This window comes from Lissotriton helveticus, chromosome 5_1 (genome assembly GCF_964261635.1).
Source record: "Lissotriton helveticus chromosome 5_1, aLisHel1.1, whole genome shotgun sequence".
NCBI lineage: Eukaryota > Metazoa > Chordata > Amphibia > Caudata > Salamandridae > Lissotriton > Lissotriton helveticus.
Window position 1 is genome coordinate 2,124,608,716 of NC_136065.1, and position 24,970 is coordinate 2,124,633,685.

Here is a 24,970-nt window from a genome sequence, read left to right on the forward strand (position 1 = left end):
CCATGAATCTACCATGTATTTCGCAGAGGGTTTGTTCCTTACATATTTGAAGTCCGCCAACCTAGATTCTTTTTTACAGGCTTTTTTTATTTCTGCTTTGGAGAGTGAGGCTTCAGCTATTTTTCATTCTAATTTTAAGGTTCCTGCAATGTCTTCCAATCTTTTCTCGACCTTCTTTGCCCACTGTAATTCACTTCTTTCTATTTCAGTGGCTGAAATCTTCTGAGTATTCGGGACCAAACATTTATCCCAGAAACACAGGGTTGATTTATTGGTTAGGAAGTTCCAGGCTTGCAGTTTTGCTTCTAATCTTATTGCCTGGGACATTGCACCTTTGGGGAGGGCCAACATTTCTTTCAGAGATTTGCTTTCACGCCTCTCCCAACTTCCCTCCGTACTAATGGCTAGCAACTCGGCCCCGTAGAGGCATTGCGTGGGGACCATTGGATTATAAATGGTACCATGATGGGCCACATAAGGGGGCATATTACCAAGGGCCATTATCGCCGCTTTAGCGGGACTTTTTCCTGCTAATGCAGCGATAATTTTATCGCCCTATTACCAAGCTGTCGCTAACACCAGTTAGCGACAGCTTGTAGGCGATAGCGGGCATTTAGGGGCCCACTTTGCATGTCAGCGATAATTATCGCTAATGACATGCAAAGTGGGCGTGCCAAAATGTCAGCGACTGAAAACAGTTGCTGCAATCGCTATCGCCTATGATCAACACAGGTGTAGTTTTGGAAATATTTGCGCTAAGCGCAAATATCTCCAAAAGCTAACGCCTGCCCTGACCAGTTCTTAGCCATGTTATCCAATGAGAGGTGGATAACATGGCTAAGAGCATTGTCACGGTAATGCCTGAATACCGCTGTATTGACAGCGATATTCACGCATTTCGCCTGTTTTTATCGCTCCTGAGATAAACCTTGCTAATAGCAAGGTATCTCAGAGATAAATACAGGTGAAGGGCGGCGATAGAAATATTCCCGCTATGCCAACTTAACGATAATTATCGCTAGTTGTTGGTAATATGCCCCAAGGTCTTTTTAAAACAAACAAGCCCCCCTATCGTGGCTAATGCTCTCGACCCCAACAATCCTTTATGCAGGGTCCCACTCAGCTGACTGGTAAATGACATGCCCAGGTACTTGTAAGAGGGTACAACCTCTACTCTACTATTACCTAACTGGCAATTATATGGTTTACATTGTTTTCCAAACATGATTATCATTGTTTTTCCCATGTTTATCTTAAGTTTATTAGCCTCGCAATAACGATCAAATTTCGTTAACTTCCTCTGCTGGCCTACTTGGGTCACGTCCAGAATTGCCAGATCATCTGCATAGAGTAGGCAGGACACATGTGTTCCTCCCATTTCTGAGTAAAACAAATGAGTTGCTGCCAGCTCTCCAGGAAGGTCAGCTAAAAATAGGGAGAACAATGTGGGAGCCGGGACACAGCCCTGCCTTAATCCATTTTCTAAGGAAATTCACCAAGAGAGGGCCCCGTCTAAGTCGAGTTCTACTTGGGCTCAGTTCCCGGTGTGCAATTCCTGAAGAATTGCTACTAAGCAATTAGGAATACTCTGATTTATTAATTTCATCCAAAGAATTCTACGATCGACCCGATCGAACGCTGAGCCGAAATCAAACAAAACAACAGAATAGGTTCCTGTTGGACTTGGCCCTTCTGGCAGGTTCACCCCTGAACTTTTTGCTTTTAATTGTGACCTGGTGTTAGTGATTTTTGGTTTCTACGCACTTTACCACTGTGTCCCAGGGTAAAGTGCGTGCGTGTGGTGAGGTTGGCCTGCCCTCCCATAGGAATGCATGGGGAATGTATGTGTCCCTGGTAGTTACTGATGCGTGGGGAGTGCAGGTGCGAGTTTGGTATGTGCGGACTCGTGTGATTAAATGCTGCGCGATGATGTGTGCGGCGTTATTGTGTCTAGTGTGGAAGTGCTACTTCTAAAAGTTGGTGTGCCTGTGCAGTGAATGTTCTGGCTTGTGATTGGCTGGAGCTGGCTGGTGAGCCTGGCTCCAGGAGTCAGGATGGGTCTGCCCCGGTGGTGAATGGGAGATCTGCATGAGTGATGTGAGGGAGGAGTGCGCCTGGGACCTGAATAGGGCTGGGCTTTCCCCACACAATTCTGGGTCCGCCCCCCTGTGGTGAGTCTGATGTCCCTGACCCATCCTGTGAATAGGCAGAGGGGCTGGGCAAAACAAAGTGCTCAGGAACCAGTGGTATCTGATTCGCCCCTTGCCTGCACCTTTGTAGACAAAGGGTTTCTCTGTATAAAAGAGGGGCTGTGACCCCATGAAAATGTTCTTGTTTGCCAACTTGAAACAACCAGGGGCGTGCTGCTGCTGGGGCCCAGGGGAAGGCTTGTCTCCCTGGGCCCTGCCCAGGCCCTAGATGCCTGGATGAATTTCCTTTTCTGGGAGCTGCTGTGCTCCACCTTTTAGGTCCTGGACCTCTGGGACCCATGTCCTCCTGTTTTGATGTTGCCCAGGCTTATTACAGCCTTCCTGTGCCTCATTTTGGGGATTAGGTGCTTTGGTTTAACCTCCCTGGGAAAGGGAGAGCTTGGGGGCTGAGCTGCGCGGCGCTGCAGCCCTTCCCGAGGGGATCCCCCTCGTAGGGATTCCCCCTCCTCTTTGTGCCTCGCAGGTGCCCACCCTGCATTATGCCAGTTTATCTGCTTGATTTTTCATTCACGGGTGCCACCCCGCTTATCAGTGCCCTAGCGGGTGCCCACCTAGCTGCTGCGGTTATTTTATATCTACGAGGGAGCCCACCCCTCAAATTCTGCACCAAAGATGCTGCAGCCGCTGCCCGCGGCCCGCCTGACTGTGAGCGGGGCCGCCGGACGGAAATGACGCGTTCGGAGTAGTATTGCCAGCAAGGAGGTCGGGAGCTGACCCCGCCTCCTCGAGCCCCGAGGGATTGAGAGAAGTCCTCCCGCTGCCCGGGGCTCCCGTGAGCTGTGGAGAGCCCTGAGGCCGCCAGCAGCGAGAGGAGAGTGGCTGAGAGTGCAGGCGGGGCTCCGGTGGGGAAGGAGAGCCCCGCGCTGCTCGAGGAGACAAGGCCCAGAGTACAGGGCCTGCCCGAGGACTCCGGCAGACCCGGTGAGTGGGGCCCCTATGCGCATTTGTGAAGAGGGGGGCATCGAGGCACATTGCCGGTGCCCCCCCCCCTAGTGGTGCAAGCTTAATTTTTGGGGCATTTTGAGGGTAGAGCGGCCCCGGTTGGCAGTGGGCCGCTCCCCCCAATATTGGCAGCATTTTTTATTCCTTGAGCCCACAAGGCTCCACTGAATTGTTCGGGGGCAGTGTTTGTTCGAGCCCGTTGCTCCAACGTTATTTTGGGGGCATTCCACGGGGTAGAGCGGCCCCGGTTGGCAGCGGGCCGCTCCCCCTTGTTGACAGCATTCCTTTAGAGCCCACAAGGCTCCCAGGGGCATGGATGTATTTAGAGCCCGTGGCTCTTAGGCCCCCGTTGTTTCAAGAGCCTAAAGGGCTCCAGGGTGCACCACATATGTTGTAAGAGCCTAGAGGGCTCCAGGGTGCACCACGTTTATTCCTAGAGCCAGAGGGCTCCAACCCTTGCCACATTTTTGCACAGTCTTTTGTCCTGAGGGGCTAGCGAGAGCCCCTGTCACAGTTTGATCCACAGCTGCCCAGCAAGTAGTGGGCAGCTGCACCATTAGGTTTTGCTTCTTAGGGGACTTGTACTTTGGACTCAGGAGTGAGTCGCACTCCTTCATCCCTACCTTGGCCTTCCCCAGCTGCGCAGCACTTAGTGCCAGCTGCAGTGTTTAGGCCCCTTGCTATTGTCCCCAGCTGCCCAGCAAGTAGTGGGCAGCTGCTACGTTTAGGTATTGGCGCAGTGGCGCAGCCTGGACTTTTATGTGAATTATGTGCTAGATGTGATTTCTGCACTAGACGTGATTTCTGCGCTAAATGTGATTTATGTGCTTCTTAGGGTGCTAGGAAATGTACTGTGTGTAGTATGTTTTGCCCACCCTGTCTTACTGACACCGCTGAATGTGTTTTTATGTGTCATGTGTCTTCCCTACACCTCTGAATGTGTTTTTATGCGTCATGTGTTTTCCCTACACCGCTGAATGTGTTTTTTATGCGTCATGTGTCTTACTGACACCGCTGAATGTGTTCTTATGCGTCATGTGTCTTACCTACACCGCTGAATGTGTTTTATGCATCATGTGTTTTACCTACACCGCTGTATGTGTTTTATGCGTCATGTGTGTTACCTACACCGCTGAATGTGTTTTATGCATCATGTGTTTTACCTACACCGCTGATTGTGTTTTATGCGTCATGTGTCTTACCTACACCGCTGAATGTGTTCTTATGCATCATGTGTTTTACCTACACCGCTGAATTTGTTTTTATGCGTCATGTGTCTTCCCTACACCTCTGAATGTGTTTTTATGCGTCATGTGTCTTCCCTACACCGCTGAATGTGTCTTTATGCGTCATGTGTCTTACTGACAGCGCAGAATGTGTTCTTATGCGCCATGTGTCTTACCCACACCGCTGAATGTGGTTTATGCATCATGTGTTTTACCTACACCGCTGAATGTGTTTTATGCATCATGTGTCTTACCTACACCGCTGAATGGTTTTTATGCATCATGTGTTTTACCTACACCCTGATTGTGTTTTTATGCGTCATGTGTCTTCCCTACACCGCTGAATGTGTTTTTATGCGTCAACTGTTTTCCCTACACTGCTGAATGTGTTTTTTTGCGTCATGTGTCTTACTGACACCGCTGAATGTGTTCTTATGCGTCATGTGTCTTACCTACGGGGCGTGGCTTGGCCATCAACGGTAATGGACGCGTGAGCGCTGTGCTCCGTGCCCGTCTTCCCCACTTATCCTGTTTGCTGACATCCTGGTGTCCCCTGGGACCTGATGCTGCAAGATCCCACAGCGGGGCCCGACTGGAGCTGACCCGCAGCGGTGGTGCTGGCGGAGCGGCGACGATCCGGCGAGTCTCGGCGGAGCCTCTGGGGGCGGCGCCGGCCATCTTCCTGCAGCCTATGCGGCCGACCTCATCCCCGGCCTCGATTGCGGGGATTATCGGAGCTCTGAATGCGGAGCGGTTTCGGGCTCCGGAGGTGCCCCCGAGCAGACGCGCTTAACAGGAGGGTGCCGTGAGGCCTGCATCCCCCGCCGATGGTACGAGGAAAGGAGCTGAGCCAGCTGAGGAGGCCTCGCACCCCCGGGGGCACTCGCGACAGAGCTGCGGGTCGCAGCAGCTGCGGTCCGGACCTGTGGGCTGGAGCCTATGATCTTCCCCCCGGCCATACCCTGCTCTGCTGGCCACTTGGATGCCTGGCTTGCTGGCGTGAAGCGCTGGTGAACCCCCTAAGACCGTGAAAGTTTTGGGGGAGACGGCGCTGTGAGGGCCCAGCTGAGGAACTAGCGGCGGGGCCTGGTGGGGTTCCACTCGCCCCCAGACTGGGGCTTATCGATACCTGTTCCACGGCGCGGCTCATCAACCATTGGCGGTGAGGAGATCTGGAGCCTGGCAGAGGTACCTGGGACACTGTTTGGGCCGGGTGCTGGAGGCAGTTGATTGACGGCCGGGACCATTGTTGGCGCTATTGGCTGGGGCGTGTGTCACGCACTTTTGACACACTCACCCATGGCTCCGTCTGATGGGCCACGGAACCCAAGCTGGGGTGGCCTTGCAGTGGACCTCTCTAGTTGAGCCTGCCCGGTGGGGCGGTCCTGTTGGTGGATCTGGGCAACGACGGCCTGCGCTGTGGGAGTGTGGAGGTATTGCCACCTGCGTGACCCTGGGGGCGCTCTTTGATCTCTGCGTTTGAGTTCCTACTGGCTGGATTGGTGTATACCCTTGGTGGATCTGTTTCAGGGCTAACCCCGCACCCACTGGTCAAGCGTGAGTGACTGGCTGCCATGGGGAAACCACGCCAGAAACCACCGCCTGATGCAGTGGAAGACTTGTCGGGCAGTCAAGACTCTACCGCACCTATTGATTCGGCGACGGGCCTCCCGCAAAGCCAACTGGACCAAATCCTGAAACCAATCACAGACATGAGGGAAGCCTTACATCACGATATCACTCAAGTATCCACGAGCCTGGGGCTCCTGAGGGCGGATCACGGCAAACTAGCGGACCGGGTCAAACAGACGGAGGCACGGTTGGATACGCTGGAGCCTACACACAAGGCAGTGGAGGCTTCCCTGGGAGACCTGCAGCAGCGGGTACAGGTGCTTGAAAGAAGGGCGGAGGATGCAGAAGGGCGCAATCGCCGTAACAATATCCGCGTGGTGGGCCTGCCGGAAAAAATCAAAGGTGCGGACATGGTGGGCTACCTCGAAGCATGGCTTCGAGCTGTGGTGGTCCCGGAGGGCCTGACGCAATTTTACACACTGGAGTGGGCTCACCGTGTGCCGGCCCGTCCTCCTGTCGCCGGCCGTCCCCCTCGGCCGGTTGTTGCGCGTCTTTTGCATTTCCGTGACCGGGATATTATTTTACAGAGGGCGCTGGCACTGGGGCCTTATCAAGTGGATAATGCTCGAGTCTCCATCTATCCGGATTACTCCCTCGAGGTCCAGAGGCTGCGCTCTACATTCCTAACAGTCAAGAAGGCTCTCCGTGAGGAGGGTATCTGTTACTCCCTTTTGTTCCCGGCCCTACCCTGGATCGTGGTGGATGATAGGTCCTCCTCCTATGACTCTCCTGCAGACGTTTGGGACTGGCTTGAACTGTACAGAGCAGGAGCGGACACACGCTCGCCAACTAAGGTGGAACGGACGGAAGCGCTGAAGCCTCGATGCAGCAGGAGACACAGACGACAACCGATGACTGCACGGACCCCCTCTGTTTCACAGACTGAGCTGGAGCGCAGAGAGGCCCTCAAGGCGGTCTCCACTATCTCGAGTGCAGTGGGGTCGACATCGGCGTTGGAATCGGGCTCCCGTAAGGGATCGGAAAATGGGACTTCGGAAGGTTCGGGTGGTGGCGATCCTGCGCCGCCACATGTCACCCAAAGACTGCAGATGGCCTGCTGGATGAATAACCCTGTATCTCCATCACTGTGGTATTGTATATGGGTCTGTGGTTTATGCTATGGGACTCGGGTGGGCTTGTCTCCACCGGACTGCTTGAGAGCTATTACTCTGTTGCCTCGGGTGCATTGAGGGTTCTTGCTGCGGACAATGGCTCGGATAAAGGACACTAGGGGTGTACTATGGGAAGTGGGGCTGACGGACTAAGGGAGCTCACTGTCCATGTAGTAAAGCGCCGAGCCCCCCTCGCTCTCACACTTACTGTGAGACTCTGGTTGTTGCCAGAGACTAGTTTCATGGGGTGTTGTATTTGGATGGGTTTCTGCAGTTAGTGCCTATTCTGGGGGTGGGCGGGAAGAGGGCTTGTTGGGTGGTTTTGTGGGACTCCGTTATTGTGGTACTGTCAGTGCGCTTGGGGATTTGTGATGATTCGAAATGTATATGTTACTTGAATGGGGACCCACCTGAATTGAGATGTGTGACTTGGAATATACGGGGCCTGAACTCCATGGTGAAACGTCATAAAGTACATGCTTACCTAGTTCGTAGATTGATCCAGATTGCTTTCCTTCAGGAAACATCATTTCATTTTAAAGCTTTATTCGACATTTGTCATAAAAGCGTTCACCTAACCCTAATACAATAAATACTACATATAAAAATAATTCTAAAAATACATATTAAACATTAAATGTCGAATGAATACATGATAAAAATGCATCTGATTACATCAGATTATCACAATTCTTAAAAAAAATAGATTTTCTAGGATAAAATACACTAATCCATATGACAAAATGCAAAATACATAATTCCTTTAGGATGCAATTGCCAATAACGATCGGGTGCGAATTAGCCATGACCAAGCCAAAAATGTTGCTACCCCAACCACAAGCAATGTAGAACAATCTGTTTCAAGTATCCTGAGGGCTTCAGATTGGCTACGGGTTCCCAGGATTGAGCACACAGGTTTTAACCATTTACGTCTGGGAGACAAGTACAGAGGACAACAGAACAAAAAGTGGGAAATGTGTTCAGTTTGTTCATTACAATGGTGACAATGATCATCCCATGCCGGGGACCAGTGCTTCTTAAACGCGTTCAGCGGAAGTGTACCTATGCGAAATTGAAAATAAAGTTTTCTATCATAGGGTTTTTCAACAATATCCCAAAAAGATTCGCAAGAGGGGTACATTTTTATATTTAAGAAGCGGGATGTTAAATTTGAACTTGTACTGTCACTAAACATTGTAAGATATACCATTTCCCAATATAGGTCTTTTAACTTTGTCTTTGTCGGAAAGCAAGTTACATCTTTGGTTTCCCACAGATAGTCCAATTTCAATTTTATAAGGAGTCCCCGGAGCTCCCTTAACCATGGAATACTATGGAAGCAGTCGAATTTGATGACATCCTTCAATGCTGCTGCATAGTGGCTTAATTCTGGGGTCACCATAATCCGTCTCCAATATAGGAGGGGACGTAACCTCGCTATATCCTCTATGGATTTTCTTCCCAAATCCAGCTTTAACGGGATTGTCGGTGTACTTTGGGGGACCATCACGATCCCTCGTAGAAACCTGTTTTCAGCTCGACCCAATTCTCTCAAGTTTGAAAACCCCCATAGTTCAGAGCCATATAAACAAGCCCCCAGGACTTTCATAGAATAAATTTCCAGCACACAGTTTACTGGCTTTGTCAGTGAGGAGCGGTGTTTTAGTGTAATTGCGCCTGCTAGCTGCCTAAACTTTAATAAGGTCGTGGTTATATGTTGTTTCCAGCTCATGTTTTCTTGGAGGGTGATGCCTAGGTAAGAAAAAGAGTCCACTCTTTCTAGTGGTGTCCCTTTGTATTTTATTACACCTTTGAAGGTGGACTGCTGGTTGAGGCACATGAATTTTGTTTTGGTAGTGTTCAATTCAAGGCCCCTCCCATCGCAAAATTCACCAAAGGCATCAACCACTTTTTGGAGCCCACTGGGGGTGCGGGAAAGTAAGAGTGTATCATCCGCAAACATGAGGACTGGTACACGAGAGCCAGCAATTACTGGGGCGTCACTAGCAATCTTCTCTAGATGTTCAACAATACCATTTATATAAATAGAGAAAAGGGTTGGTGCTAGGACACACCCTTGTCTTACCCCACGTTCTACCGGAAAGGGATCAGTTACTTCTCCTTGTTTGCCCCATCTTATTCTTGCAAAATTGTTTTCGTGGAGACGAACAAGGAGTGTAAGCAATTCCTGGCTTAAGCCTACTTCCGCCAAGGTCTGCCAGAGTTTTTCCCTGGGGACCAAGTCGAAGGCGGCTTTTAGGTCCACAAAAACTGCATACAATGTCCCCTGCTTTAGAGTAACGTTTCTCCAGTAGATGGTTAAGAAGTGGAGAACTTGGTCAACGCTACTAGTTGAGGGACGAAACCCAGCTTGATAAGATGACAAAATATTTTTTTCGTCAATCCATTGCTGCAGTTTATTTTGGACTAATCGGCCCATTAGTTTTTGCGCTGTATCAATCAGACTAATGGGTCTATAGTTTTTAGCCAGGGATCGATCACCTTTCTTATATATGGGAATGATTTCAGCACCCTTCCAAGAAGCAGGCACTTTCCCACCCATAGCCACCGCATTAGCCAGCATTGCAAAATAGCTACACCAGGACTTCCGATCCGATAGAAAAATATCTGCCGGAATTCCATCCATACCTGGAGCTTTACCCCCTGCTACACAATCCAGTACAATGCTCACATCCCTTTCAACAAATATAGGTGATTTGTAATAGACTTGTTGAGGAGGACAATCAATGTTAAACATGGGATTGCGAGCATACTGTGGTTGAAAATATTCTATCCAATTGCTTTTTGGGACATAATTGGTGGGCTGGAGTGCTATGCCACCCTTTGCCCATTTTACTGAGGCCCAGAAACGCTTTGAGTCCTTGGAGGCACACGCCTCTTTGAGTTCTTGCCAACAATCCTCATCCCACCGCTTCTTTGCTATTTGTTGAGCCTGCCTATACTGGTTTCTCGCAAGCCTTACTGCTTCTGCACTTCCTAATCTTAGTTTCATGCTAAGGTTATCTCTTGCTACCCTGCAGCTCTTATCGTACCACCCTCTAATCTCTTGTACCTTTTTCTTTTTATTTGGGGCTACTGTTTTAACAAAAAAACTTTGAATTTTGGTAACCAGTTTCTCGTGAGCAGCCATCATATAGTCTGTGAAGTCAGTCATCCCATAATGGGACTTAATCTTGGAGACTTCTTCCACCACTATTTCCTTTAGGGTCTCTATTTTTGGAATGTCTTCTAGGAGCATACTCCACTTCAAATGGCGGAGGTTATTTGAGCTTACAAGGTCTTGTGTAACCATCTGATCCCCTCTTGGGTGGTCGGGCAATTCATGGTAGGGATGGAGTGTCAGGCACAAAGGATTATGGTCACTTTCTATTTTGTCCTTCACTTCCATATCTACCAGTTTGTCCCAGGCTCTTACATCCAGAAGTATATAGTCTATTCTACTGGCCGATCGACCATTATCAAAAGTATTTTTCCCCATAGAGTCTGACGGTACCCGCCCATTTACTGCTCTGAGCCCTCTGGAAAGACAAAAGCTTTTCAGTTGAATTGCCACTGTGCTCCATTTTTTAATTACTGGGATATCTAGTTGAGGAATTCTCCACTTGATATCCTCATCTTCTGCCAGGATTCTATCCTCCTCGCCCATGGGTTCAAAGGTGGTATTAAAATCCCCACCTATTATTATATGGATTGACACTGGTAGCATTTCAACATGATGCTCAAGGGTCGTTAAGGTCTCTGATGGTTTGCCCCTAGCAACTCCCCTGGAGTAGAGATTAAACAGGGCCAATTGTTGGCCATTTTGCCAGTTAATGTCCAGTGCTAGAATATCATTGGAGGGTATAGACCTTTGCTTGACCACACTATTCAAAGTTTGGCGTACCCAAATTAACAAGCCCCCAGAGGGACGACCCACTCGATTTCTTACAGCCGGAACGTAAAAATTCAAATACCCTTGCCGGAAACATGGTGTAAGCGACCAAGTTTCTTGCAACATAACAATATCGTAGTGGTCGATAAAGTCGACCCAATCTGGGATATTTAGCTTATTTATAATTCCCGCTATATTCCAAGAGATAATGGTTAAAGGCTTTGTGGCCTTTTGGTGGCGTGTCTGGACAATATCAAGGGTATTTATTGTTTCTACAAAATCTATGCCTGGGGCTACGACTCCACTCAATGTTGGTAACTTCTCAATTACCTCAAATGCTCTTTTTTGTTCTATCTGAACTCTATTTAGTTCCTCTGGGACAAGAGTGGTGAATACATTAGAGGCCAGAGACAGTTTGTGTGGTAAAGGCTCGTCTAAGGTGAAGATCTTAGCATATCCTTGATCCAACTGAACTTCAGAAGGAATGGAGGAGGCACATACGAGTCAATCACATTCGTTTAAGTCAGTTAACACTGAGTAATGATTATCCAAGTTTAGCCCCCACTCGCATACTTTGTTGGTCCTGGCCCTTCTATTTCCCACAACTGTCCACTTTGTTCTCAGTATGCTAGATTTAGCTACTAGACCTCTTCTACTATAGAAGAAATCCAGTGTCAGTGGTACTATTTCTGCTGTTCTAAGTTGTGGAGGGAGGATGTTCCGTAGAACATCAGGCAATACTTCAGGGCCCTTGAAGTTCAAAACCACACAACCCCCATGGAATTTCTTTGCCTTGGTGCCTATCCACTTAACCCTTCTTGCTGTAAGCAAATCATCAGATAATTTTTCCTTGCCCCAGGGAGATATATGCATGTTGTTACTAAGCCACTGGAGAGCCTTATTTCTTAAGGAATCTGAAGACTCGATCTGTCCTATATTCAACGGTGGTGTGGTTGCAAGTACTAGAATCAAGGGGGAGGCTTCTACGATTAATTCAACTGGGCCGGTTTCTGGGCTGGGAAGCTCAGGAGTGGTATTGGGTACTGCTTGTACTGGATCTGAAATTAAAGCCGTGTCAGAGATGTCACTGTGCCTAGAGCTGACTTGTTGGGTTTGCTCAGATGGAACTTGTGGTCCTACATTCATGTTCCCCCCGAGTGTTTTCCCTGCAGCCTCTATGTTTTCAAATTTGTTTGTTATTAAGTTTGATATTTCCCCCACCTCCTCATTAGTTTTCCTTAGGAGGGTCTCTAGCTTATTGACCTTATTAGCTAGTTGGTCCACTTTTGATATAAGGGGTTTCATTAGCCCTGATAAAGTGGACTCTAGTATGCCCATAAGCTTATTTAAAAGGGTATCTTCCCCATCTGTGCTTTCATATTCTTCTTCCCTTATCCCATCTTCCGCCCTTTTCTTTGCTCTTTTAGGTGGAGTTGCAGGTTTATTTTTACAAGAGCGTAAGCCCCCTCTTCTAGGTGGTGCCTTAGTGATCCCTTTTTTAGCTCTTGGTGCAGGGACCGGAGTGGGAGGGGAATTGCTCTGTGATACTAGCTCAATGACTGTATTAGCATTACTTGGCTCTTCTAAATTAATTAGGTCTGCAAAAGGGTCAAGTTGCTGTGCAATAGAGGCCGTAGATACATTCATTGTGGAGCAATCATTAAGGTCCTCAATCGGATCGGTGGGGATAGTTTCATCACTGAGGGAGTGAAATACCCCTGATTGGTTAATTTGGGCACAAGGAGGCGAGTCCACAATTCCCAATGAAGACCTCCGAACATTATTGATTTTTGCCACTACCTGGACCAAATAATTATCCATTGTATTAGCCGGCGTGGCAGGCGTTTTTTGCTTCGACATAATAGTCAGTCAATTGTAAGCCGCACTACCCTAGTGGTAGTTATAACAATAGTAGGCCGGTTACACTAGATATAAAAGTATGTCGCCTTACCACAGGTAGATTGAATGATAGAGGAAAGAGGGGTGGCCCAGTCCAGTCTCTCACAGTCTAGAACGGGCTAAAACGGGCCCGCCCTTGGCCCGGGCTTAGCCCGGCGTCCCGCTTGCGTCCCGCAAGACGGACTCTCCTTTGGTTTTATAGGATGGCAGTGGGGGCGGGGCACGCAGGGGGGCGCTGACCGATGTCACGTGGTCATGCAGGGACTCCTGGGATAGTGAGTCCCTGCGCGCTTACCCCTGCAGCCTCCTCTGATGTTGGTCTCCCTCAACCGGCTCGTGCAGTCAGCGTCGGCAGGTCAGTTTCTCCACACAAGGGCGAAGCGGCTCCCGCGCAGCGGGAGCGGCGAGCAGTGGTCAGCAGGCAGAAAATGGCAAACGGAAAACAGCAGTTACTCCCTCGTACTTCCAAGCAGCTCAGGAAGGGGTCACAAACGGCCAAGACCCAGCGTTGCTTTTCAACAGTTTGCCGGTGGGTGCGGGCACGCAGGGGGGCGCTGACCGATGTCACGTGGTCATGCAGGGACTCCTGGGATAGTGAGTCCCTGCGCGCTTACCCCTGCAGCCTCCTCTGATGTTGGTCTCCCTCAACCGGCTCGTGCAGTCAGCGTCGGCAGGTCAGTTTCTCCACACAAGGGCGAAGCGGCTCCCGCGCAGCGGGAGCGGCGAGCAGTGGTCAGCAGGCAGAAAACGGCAAACGGAAAACAGCAGTTACTCCCTCGTACTTCCAAGCAGCTCAGGAAGGGGTCACAAACGGCCAAGACCCAGCGTTGCTTTTCAACAGTTTGCCGGTGGGTGCGGGCACGCAGGGGGGCGCTGACCGATGTCACGTGGTCATGCAGGGACTCCTGGGATAGTGAGTCCCTGCGCGCTTACCCCTGCAGCCTCCTCTGATGTTGGTCTCCCTCAACCGGCTCGTGCAGTCAGCGTCGGCAGGTCAGTTTCTCCACACAAGGGCGAAGCGGCTCCCGCGCAGCGGGAGCGGCGAGCAGTGGTCAGCAGGCAGAAAACGGCAAACGGAAAACAGCAGTTACTCCCTCGTACTTCCAAGCAGCTCAGGAAGGGGTCACAAACGGCCAAGACCCAGCGTTGCTTTTCAACAGTTTGCCGGTGGGTGCGGGCACGCAGGGGGGCGCTGACCGATGTCACGTGGTCATGCAGGGACTCCTGGGATAGTGAGTCCCTGCGCGCTTACCCCTGCAGCCTCCTCTGATGTTGGTCTCCCTCAACCGGCTCGTGCAGTCAGCGTCGGCAGGTCAGTTTCTCCACACAAGGGCGAAGCGGCTCCCGCGCAGCGGGAGCGGCGAGCAGTGGTCAGCAGGCAGAAAACGGCAAACGGAAAACAGCAGTTACTCCCTCGTACTTCCAAGCAGCTCAGGAAGGGGTCACCTTTAGACCAGATAGAGGGGCGGGCATTGCGGTGCAGGTGGCGAGGTCAACTATTTTACACGACATGCTCGGCCTGTGGAAAAGTAAATTCTGCCATGTTCTGTGTCCCTACGCGTCCTCCATCATATGTTATGTGTGCATGATTAATATGCATATGTATTCCCCATGTTCGATTAAAGACGCAATTATAGTTGTGTCCACCTCTAGTATGCCAGTTTCCAGTTCTCGTGAATACTACGAATATCAGGCCTATGTAAAGTTACGTTGCCACGTTTCCCAGTGTGCACGTTATTTCATTGTAAAGTCCCCGTTTCTAGGCCTCAAAAGGGCCTGGACACCAGATTTCAGCTTCTGTCTCCTGAGCCCTCGCTGAGGAGCGATACGGCCCCCACCTGTGTTCCTGACCCTTCACTTACTTCCTGCCTCACAGTGCCCGGTTCAGCCTGGCTCTGTCTCTGAGTCTGCCAAGAGTATGTTATGATTCCAGTTATCAGTTCAGCCCTCCTTCTCTGCATTCCTAAACTACTGAACTGCATCAATAGTTTCCGTCATTGTCTAGCCTTTACGTCTCCATGTAAGAGAAATACTGTATTAAATGGTCCTTTAATATTCTTCATCACGCACTACATGTAGAATAATGCATGCTCCAGTCTTAGAGTCTGTTAGCCTTTACCCTGATAACTTTTGGATTCTATCAACATGTTCTCTAAACATCAGATATTAGATACTGTTTAGGTACATGTCGCCCTGACTCTCCAGATTTCAGTCTCTGCTCCTAGCACAGAGTTCGTAGCCCCCAGCTTCTCCTAGTAACACGTCATTGCCAGTTTGCGCGCACCATTAGGTCAGAGGTCCCGGCTCCTTAGGTAGCCCCCTCCATGTTTCCGCCCCATTCATGACATATTCTGTTACGTTTGCATCACATGTCTATGTATACGCCTCTGTTACACCTACTTTCACCCTTATCTTTCGCGACTGCTATTAACCACACCCACTGCTCCGCCCATTATATTCACTGTAATGCAACTGTTTTAGTATATATGTTCGTGTACTGTTATTAAATGTTACGCCGATTCCGACCCTGCCCCCGGCAGCGCTGCAATCCTATTCCTGTGCAGGTTGTCCTGTTCCTGTCCTTTATGCTGTATTAAACCTGCAAACTCCTACTACCTCGAATCTTGACTCTTATTTATTGAGCTATCTGTTATTACTATGCCTAGACAAAAATAGATCCGGTATTATTTATTTATATACCACATAATGGCGCCCGAATAGGGACTTGCCCTTTCCCCACGCGTCGGTGAAGCCACGCCGACCCCCTGACCCTCTGCAGTCGTGACGGAACTCTTCTGCGCACCGGCAGATATTTCTGCTTCAAGTATCCCTCAGGCCCACGGAGGAGACGGAGGAGGCGGTCCAGCATCCAGACGAGACGGTGGAGGAACGCGGCGAGTCCCGACCAGAGCCCAAGCCGAGAGTCCAAGGTCCGAGGTATCCGGAGGTCCACCCGTAACAGAAGTCCGAAGTTCGTCCGTCCGGCGTCGAAGCAGTCCAGTCTAGTCCGAGGCCTTCCGTTCTTGCTGCCCGGTGAGTACCGTTGCTGGGGTAGTATCTAGACAGGGTCACTTTAATTGACTCTGGTCCGTGGGGTTTTGGTGGTACACATACCCCAAACGAAGTGTCCACTTCGGTGGATGCGGGTCCTGACGTGTCTCTTTATGAGACCGGTAAGTTTCGTACTGTCTCAGCAGTGCATCTAGTTTCTGTTCTAGTCAGTTCTGTTCTCGAGAAAATTCATGTATTCTGTTTTCCGTATTCCAGGTAGTATTCTGCTCGAACTGTTATTTTAAATGTTATTCATGTATTTTAATGTCGTGGTATGAGTGTGAAGTAATTATCGTGTTTATTGTGTATTGTATTGTGTCCAGATTATAGTTCAGTCATGCCGCTCTTTTCAAAACTGCGTCAGTTAAAAACCAGAAAAGGTCTGCTGGAAGCAGCAGTTCCTGTCCCTCCTAGGGACAGTCCAGGTCATTTTATGTATCAGAAGCATGGCATAAGCGCCATATTGTATCTAGATTTGTGGGTAGAGTATACCAAGGAGTTAGAAGAAAAGTATAGATGGCCCGTATCAGGTACGTGGGATGCCGAGTGCATCATGAGAGTAGAAGAGGCATTATGGAAAAAGAAAGCCAGACAGTCACAGAAAGATGCCATCGAGTTATGGCGCAAAGAATCTCATAAAAGAACCGAAAAAGAAATCAGAAAGTCTGAATTAAGTAGAGAATCCTTAGAACGAGCACAAGAAAAAGAATTAATCGAGATAGGTGAACGAGTTAAAACCGAACAGTCAGACAGACAGAGGAACGCCCTCATTAAGGGTATGTATCCTCTTCTTGCCGAGGGCTTGCCAAAAGCGACCCCGGAGGCATCCAGTAACTTTCCGCCACCATTAGTTCCGACTAAGCTACGTCACAAACCGACCGCAGCTGATATTTTCATTTCGTCCTATTTGGACGACACAGTCCCGGAATATGCAAATCCTGTTCCAGCTCCGCCAGTCCCTGTAAATCAGGCAATTCCCGCTCCTCCAGACACCGGAGTACCTGTTACGGTACCCCCGGTCCAGCCCGCCATACAAGTCCAGCCTACATTTCCATTTCCCACTCTGCCAGGACGAAGAGCATCAGTAGACGATTCTAGTTTAGGGGCCGCAGGGGGAGGTCCTCCAGGAACCCCGCCGCCACACAAGCGTTTAACGTTAGCCGAATTACATGCACAAGCGTCACAGCGTACGCCCAGATATCAGTCTGTTGCAGAAATAAGAAAAGCCCTTACCGAATGTGGCTATGATCCAGTCCCAGGCGAGGATAATATGGTTTTATATTCATTACGCGTAAGAAAGGTGACCGAGTATCTAGTTACCCTACCAGATATGAAAGAAGATCTAGACAGAATATATCGTTTCATCCGTACAGGGAATGATCCAGAAAGTATTAGTGAAGTCATGTGCCAAAGAAAAGTTGAGGTCCAGCTCATGATATTAAAGTTTCTGATTAATTGTCTAATAAGGGAACAAGATTATCCGACCAAAGATCGAGCCGAAATGAAAATCCTGACAAGGTGGAGTGATAATATAGCCGAGGGTAAGCACAAGACTATCAGTAGTATAGAGAGTATGTACAAGAAAATCCGTAAAGAAATAATAAGGGTACACGAACAACGTAAAGAAGCACAAGTAAGCGAGAAAGAAAATGACTCTTCTACAGAAGAGGTAGAGGACGAGAATCCCGACAGAATAGCGTATGTAGGAAAATCTAGATTTCCAGATCGCCATTTGCGCCTAGAACACAAGTCAATGTTTCATCATCCAGCACCAGAACAAGGTTCTCTAGAACAAGTATTTCAAGCTACCGATCATATTCTGAAATCACGAATCGGTTATAGTGAGTTAAGTACTATGCATGAACAAGAACTAGTCCGATCAGCAGTCCGATGGATTACTGATTCTACCACTTTTCCAGATGAAATAGTGGCACAAATGTTTCTGAAATTGCCCCCAGCCGAGCAGCGACTGGCGGGTATGTATATGATCCAGCACCTCATTACATTGTATGAGGGTCAACATTCTGATCCAGGTCCGTTACACGATGTCCTGAACGAGTTACTCCAGTATAGATGGAAAGGTTTAGGTACCGATTTAATTAGTGTCATTCTAGAACAGCGCCACAAATATAGTATGTTTCTGAACCCACATTTTGTTCATGTCTCACCCCCAGAAAGTAAACCCTTTTACATAGACAGACAGAATCCGCTACGAGAAGTGCATCCAGTTAAGACAGAGGGTGGTGAAATGCAACGAGTGTTTGTTTACACCCCGATCACAAAGATGGAACTCTTAGAGATGAAAAAGTTAATTCCCTGTCATGATAAAGATCCAGCAGGGTTCCACCGAGAATTAAAAGACATGCTCCGTATGGGAGAATACACGTATCCAGATATTATTAAAATGTTAAAGGTCCTGTTGCCCGCAGGGGTATATGAGAAACTCAAGGAAAAAGAATGGGAGGTGGGAGAGAAAAAGATCGATTGGGCAGTTCTAGAAGCTGAAGACAAGGCACGAGTACCAGGTACCGGTCTTGGAGATAAATGTAAAGAATTACCTGAACTGTTAATACAAGTTTTGCCCAGACTATTAGCAACTAAAAAGGAAGACTGGGATGCAATCTCAGCCTGTAAACAGAAACAAGACGAAGACACTAGTGATTTTTACTCTAGATTTGAAAAATGTTTTATTATAAACAGTGGCCTCAAGACGAGTAGCGAGTCATACCCTCATCTTTTTGTTACTAAACTAGTCGAGAATTCAAGTCCACAAGTTAAGAATCGAGTTTTGAAAGTCGAAAGTACCTGGCAAGCTAATACCCCGTCCCAAATGTTACAGATGCTTCAATATCACCAGAATAGAATCAGAGAAGAGCAAGAACATGAAAGGAAACGTATGAAAGACACGAAAATGAAAGTACTAGTTGCACAATCCGTTCCTCAAGACAGTCAGAAAAGGGGTCCGAATCAAGCCAGTCATCCTGCAGCTCCCGTTAAAGGGAACTGCAATTATTGTAAACAGCCAGGTCATTTTATAAACGAGTGTGCAGTTCTGAAACACAACATAGCTACCGGTAAGACTAAAGAAAGACCACGTCCGCCGAGACAAGAACAAGTTACACAGACTCCTCAGTCACAGAATGCACCACAGACAGTTACAGCACCGCAGCCTATCGCTGCAACACAGCATGTTACACAGCAGATGTACCAGTATGCACAGTCTGAGTATCCAGAGTATCAGCCATATTCATGAAACAGCCTAGAGAGGGAGGTAGGCTTGCCTCTCATCGAGATACCTGTAGATCAAGAAGGTCCCTATGTTCACAGTCAAGTATTAGGGAAAGACAGAAAGTTTCTGATTGATACAGGGGCAAGTAGGACCACCATCAGTCACGCCGAAGTTCCAGGGGCTCCGCTCTCAGGCTCAAGAAATGTTTCCCTTGGATTTTCAGGAAAACCTATTGTAAATGAAATATCAAAGCCAGTTACTCTAGAAGTAGGTCCATTGTCCCGCACTACTGATCTGTTACTTACTAAGTCATGTCCAGAAAACCTATTAGGCATTAGGACACTGAAAGAGTTAGGTGCAGTTATATGTTGTTCCCCAGAAGGAATACGATTGTTCCTACGTGACTTTAAGGGTCACTATGTATTACGAGATTTTGATCCCAGATTGTCCAATGTTCCGCAGCATCTATGGGCGCAAGGTCCAACTGATGTTGGTTATATGCAAATCACACCCCATCGTGTGACTCTCAAGCCAGGTGTAGTGTTACCACGAATCAGACAGTACAGATTGCCACCTGAGGCTGTAGCAGCCTTATCCAAAATTATTGACGAGCTCATGGCTCAAGGAGTAATTGTAGAAACTGACTCCAATGTATGTAATTCTCCGATCATTCCTGTTATGAAACGTACTGATCCAAATGCACCTCCAGTATATCGTTTAGTGATTGATCTCCGAGAACTTAATAAATGTATTATTCCCCAGTATCCAGTTGTCCCAGATATCTCTTCCCTATTGACAGCCATTGATTCCGAAGCCTCATTTTTTTCAGTCATAGACCTCAAGAACGCGTTTTTCAGTGTCCCCATTCATCCAGACAGCCAGTTTCTTTTCGGATTTTGTTTAAATGGAAGGAGCTATATGTTCACACGCGCTCCTCAAGGTTTCACAGAAAGTCCTAGTATTTACAGTCAAGCACTCAAGAGACAACTAGACAACATTCACATGCCAACTGACACTGCCCTGCTCCAGTATGTCGATGATCTCCTGATCACAGCCCGTTCTGAACATGCTTGCGAGCGAGCATCCCTTACAGTCTTGTATTTCCTAGCCGAGATGGGGCACAAGGTGTCCCCTTCGAAGCTTCAATTCTGTGTCCAGCAAGTGGTCTACTTAGGACACTTACTGTCCAAGAGGGGTAGGCAGTTGACACCAGACCGTATCCAGTTAATAGCGAGTCTTCCTCAGCCCAAGACCCAGAAGGAGGTACGTGCTTTTATCGGCCTTACTTCTTATTGTAGACAATGGATTCCTCAGTATGCATTTCTAGCCAAGCCACTGATACAGTTAACGACACAGGAGGCAGCCGTATCGACTGTCCTCCCTTGGACATCTGAACATACACTCAGTTTCAATGAGTTAAAGAAAGCCCTATGCCAAGCTCCAGTCCTAGCTACACCAAACTACAGTAAGCCTTTTACACTTTTCGTCACTGAACGCGACAGTACAGCATTATCTGTCCTCACACAAGATCAAGCAGGACAATACAAGCCCTGTGCTTATTTCTCGAGCACATTAGATCCTGTAGCCCAGGCTCTGCCTGCGTGCCTCAAGTCAGTTGCAGCCACAGCACTAGCTATCAGACAAAGTGATTCCAAAGTATTAGGACACTCCCTGACAGTACAAGTTCCACACTCAGTGGAAGTTCTTTTAAACCGAACACAAACTCAGCACTTGACAATTGCACGTTTAACGGGTTATGAATTGACACTGTTCCAGCCACACATAGAAATCAGACGCTGCAATGTTTTAAATCCTGCTACACTGTTACCATCAGTTACTTCGAATCCTACCACACACGATTGTGTGGAAGTAGTCAACATTATGACAAAACCAAGACAAGATCTGACAGATATTCCATTACCAGATCCTGACCTGACACTTTATGTGGATGGTTCATGCATGAGAACTAGTACAGGAGAACTAGTCGCCGCGTATGCAGTGACTACTGACACTGAAGTTATTGAAACACACCGCATTGACACCCTGTCTGCTCAAGCAGCAGAGCTAGTTGCTCTGACTCAAGCCTGCATACACGCCAAGAACCTGAAAGTTAATGTTTACACAGATTCACGCTACGCATTTGGAGTTGTACACGACTTCGGAGTGCTCTGGCAGGAGAGAGGTTTCATGACTTCTCATGGAACCAAGATTCAGCATGGTCTCCTTATTCAAGCTCTGTTAGATGCCATACATTTACCGACATCCATTGCTATCATGAAGTGCAAAGCACATACGAAAGTTACTGACATTATTTCTCAAGGTAATGATCTAGCAGATCGCACAGCCAAGCTTACAGCACAGACACCAGACGTTCCAGTAAATAAGACACCGACATACACTCCAGATCCAACTACCTGTATGACAGTTAAAGACCCTACTCAAGATGTCATAGATATCCAGTTACATGCTACTCCCGAAGAAATCAAGAAATGGTCCGAACAAGGAGGGGTCCAGACAGATCAGGGATGGGTAACAAAGGGTAGAACCACATGGTTTCTCCCCGACTCTATGGTTCAAGTCATTATCAATACCGCACATAGTCCAGCACATTTAGGAGAAAAAGCTATGTTAGACAGTATCCAGAATATTTGGTTCAACAAGCATTTACGAGCTGCAGCCAAGCAGAAAGTCCGTACCTGTATGATATGTTGTCAGTTTAATCCAGGTAAAAGTGTCCCGGTGGAACAAGGTGGTTTCTAGCCCCCTGACCACCCTTTTGAAGTCCTCCAGATGGATTACATTCAGATGGAGCGATGTCGAGGTTTCAAGTATGTCCTTGTAGTTGTATGCCCTTTGTCCAGGTGGACAGAAGCATATCCAGTCCCAGATTACACAGCCACGACCACTGCCAAGCCGTTGGTTCGTGAGTTCTTCCCCCGTTACGGACTCCCTAGAGTCGTATATTCTGATAACGGCCAGCCATTCTCATCTGAACTCATGAAGCATGTTTCCCTTCTGTTAGGGTACCAGTGGAAGTTCCATTGTGTACGCCATCCTGAAGCAGCTGGTCTCGTAGAGAGACATAATCAGACCCTGAAAATCCGAATTGCAAAAGTTTGTCAAGAGAAAGGTGTGGACTGGCTAATAGCTCTGCCAGTTGCCCTGTTCTATATGCGCATGGTCGCACATTCCAGATCAGGTCTGTCCCCGTATGAGGTCGTATTCGGCCGCCCCCCTAACATGTGGGGTACACCTAGACCTCGAAGTATTACCGATGTTTCAAGTAATATGCTGACAGATTACCTAGCTTCCTTGATGTCTGCCCTCAACTCTTGTCGTTCACAGGTTGCTGCCGCATTTCCAGACAATACCGAGGTGGCACCGCATGAAATCGTTCCCGGATCCATGGTCCTAGTGCGAAATTTCGATCGTTCAAGTCCGCTGGAGCCTCGCTGGAAGGAGCCCCGACAGGTCCTCCTCGCCACCCGTACAGCTGTGAAGTTGGAGGGACGCAAAGGCTGGGTGCATCTTTCGCATATCAAAAGGTTTCATGGATTGAAACCAGTTTCAAAGAACATTTCTGAGGATTCAAAGGACTGCCAAAGTACTATTCTTAAGGACTGTCCCGCAAAAGACAATGATACTGCACCCTCCCTGTTAGAGACAACTCCGCAACAGGAGTATAAGCAAAAGCTAAGGTCTAGTAAAATAAGTCAGCCAGTTTGATTGTCTAAGTCCTCCCCTAGGTGAAATGGTTAGACCGGTTTCTGACATGTATAAAATAGACCCCCATAGTGAGAGAGTTAGTCAAAACTCAATCCGATGTATCGTTTTTCTATGTTTCATATTATTTCTCAGTATTATGATTTCCTGCACTAGTTACGCATTTTACCTGTATTTTCCAGTTTCTCATGTAAATAATTCTTCTAATGTTACAGTAGAGCACACGTTTAGTGATCTGCCTCCTCATGAACTCTCTTACCGCCTCGCTATGCGTAACAATTCTTTTATCCGCATGTTACATTATTCACACCAGACCAGCAATGCCACTAATTGTTGGGTGTGTGGTCGACACCCCCCTTTCCAGACACCGAAGGGAGTTCTGCCACTCTTTCCTTATCCATTTTCACATAATGGTTCGTGTGGAGCATGGTCCACGTTAACGTCATCCTCAACAGATATGTCTTTTCTTAACAGTACATGTTTCCCAGACAAGCAAGGTCTTCCCCACAGAACAGGGTTGGATCTAGAAAACGAAGTTTACAATTTAGGTAATTATTCTTCGAATTTCATGGTCCTGAATGTTCAGTCTGATTCCACTCCAGACTTACCTGCTATTTCAGTACTACCAGTCAAAGGCGAATTATGTGTCCGAAATAATGGAAGGACATAGTGATTGTACTACTATTGTCAAGTATAGTGACAGTAGGAAATCTATTTTCAAAGCTTCACGTCATTCTTATTTTATTTGTGGTCAGACCGCATATGTTCGTCTGCCCCTCGATTGGGAGGGAACCTGTTACATTGCCTTCCTACTGCCACCAGTTTTCCTAGCCCCATCTGATTATCACAGAAACACACATCTAGTACACATTAGACATAAAAGGGAGATCGAGTCCCCAATTGTAGATTATACTGAAACCACTCTAGAACAGTATACAGATTTTAATAAAGGTTTCTTCTTCTTTATAGGACCTGTTCAGAATAGTAAGCTAATCCGTAGGTTAACCAGAACCCTTGAAGCTGTAGTAAATGAGACTGCCTCTGCTCTAGGTAACTTAACCGAAGAGCAATCTGCTATGAGATTTGTCGTTTTGCAGAATCGTCTCGTCCTTGACGTCATACTGGCCGATAGGGGCGGGGCATGTAGAGTCATCGGATCTAGTTGCTGCATTTTCATTCCAAATAACGCGCCGTCTGTTTATTCAGCTATAACCAGACTTCATAAAATTGCCCATCTGTTACACCAAGATCCAGGCACCTGGACATGGTCCGGTTGGTTCTGGAATATAATTTCCGCCTGGGGATGGAAAGTCTTGTCCTTTCTGGGTATTGCAGTAGCGATCATATTCAGCTGCTGCCTCTGTATACAATGTGGCCCTGCGATTTGCGGCATTTGTGCTACCTCTTGTATTCCTAGTCCCAAGTCCCGTTCTAAATCCCGTTCCAAGAAAATTCGAGACGAGCAATTGATGCTGTATGAAATGATAGATGGTATCATGTTTATATATATTTATATATTTATATATTTATATTTATAGGTTTGTATAGCGCTATGAATAAACCCCCGAAGGGGTATCTCCGCGCTTTGACACCAAGAATAGAGGAGCTAAAACAGAAATCCACAGAAAATATGCTTTATGACCAGGGAACTAATCTGAAAACCGAGAATAGATGTTCAGCATAAGCTGAACAGAAAGGTTTTCAGCCTTTTCCTAAATTCAAGATGGTTCCTGCATAGTTTTAGAGGAAGCGGGAGGGAGTTCCAAAAACTTGGACCCACCACAGACAGGGCCCTACCTCCTTGTCTTGCTTTGGTAATTTTAGGAATATTTAGCAGAAGCTGTTCACTGGACCTAAGGGTACGGATAGGAGCGTATGGAACAAATTTTTTTGCCAAATATTCTGGTCCCAAGTCATTTAGGCCTTTATGGATTATACAGCCGATCTTAAACTTCACTCGTTGCCGGACTGGCAACCAGTGTAGTGTCTGCAGTAAAGGTCTTGAAGGAGACCTGGGAGGTGCATTAAGCACCAGCCTTGCAGCTGTATTTTGA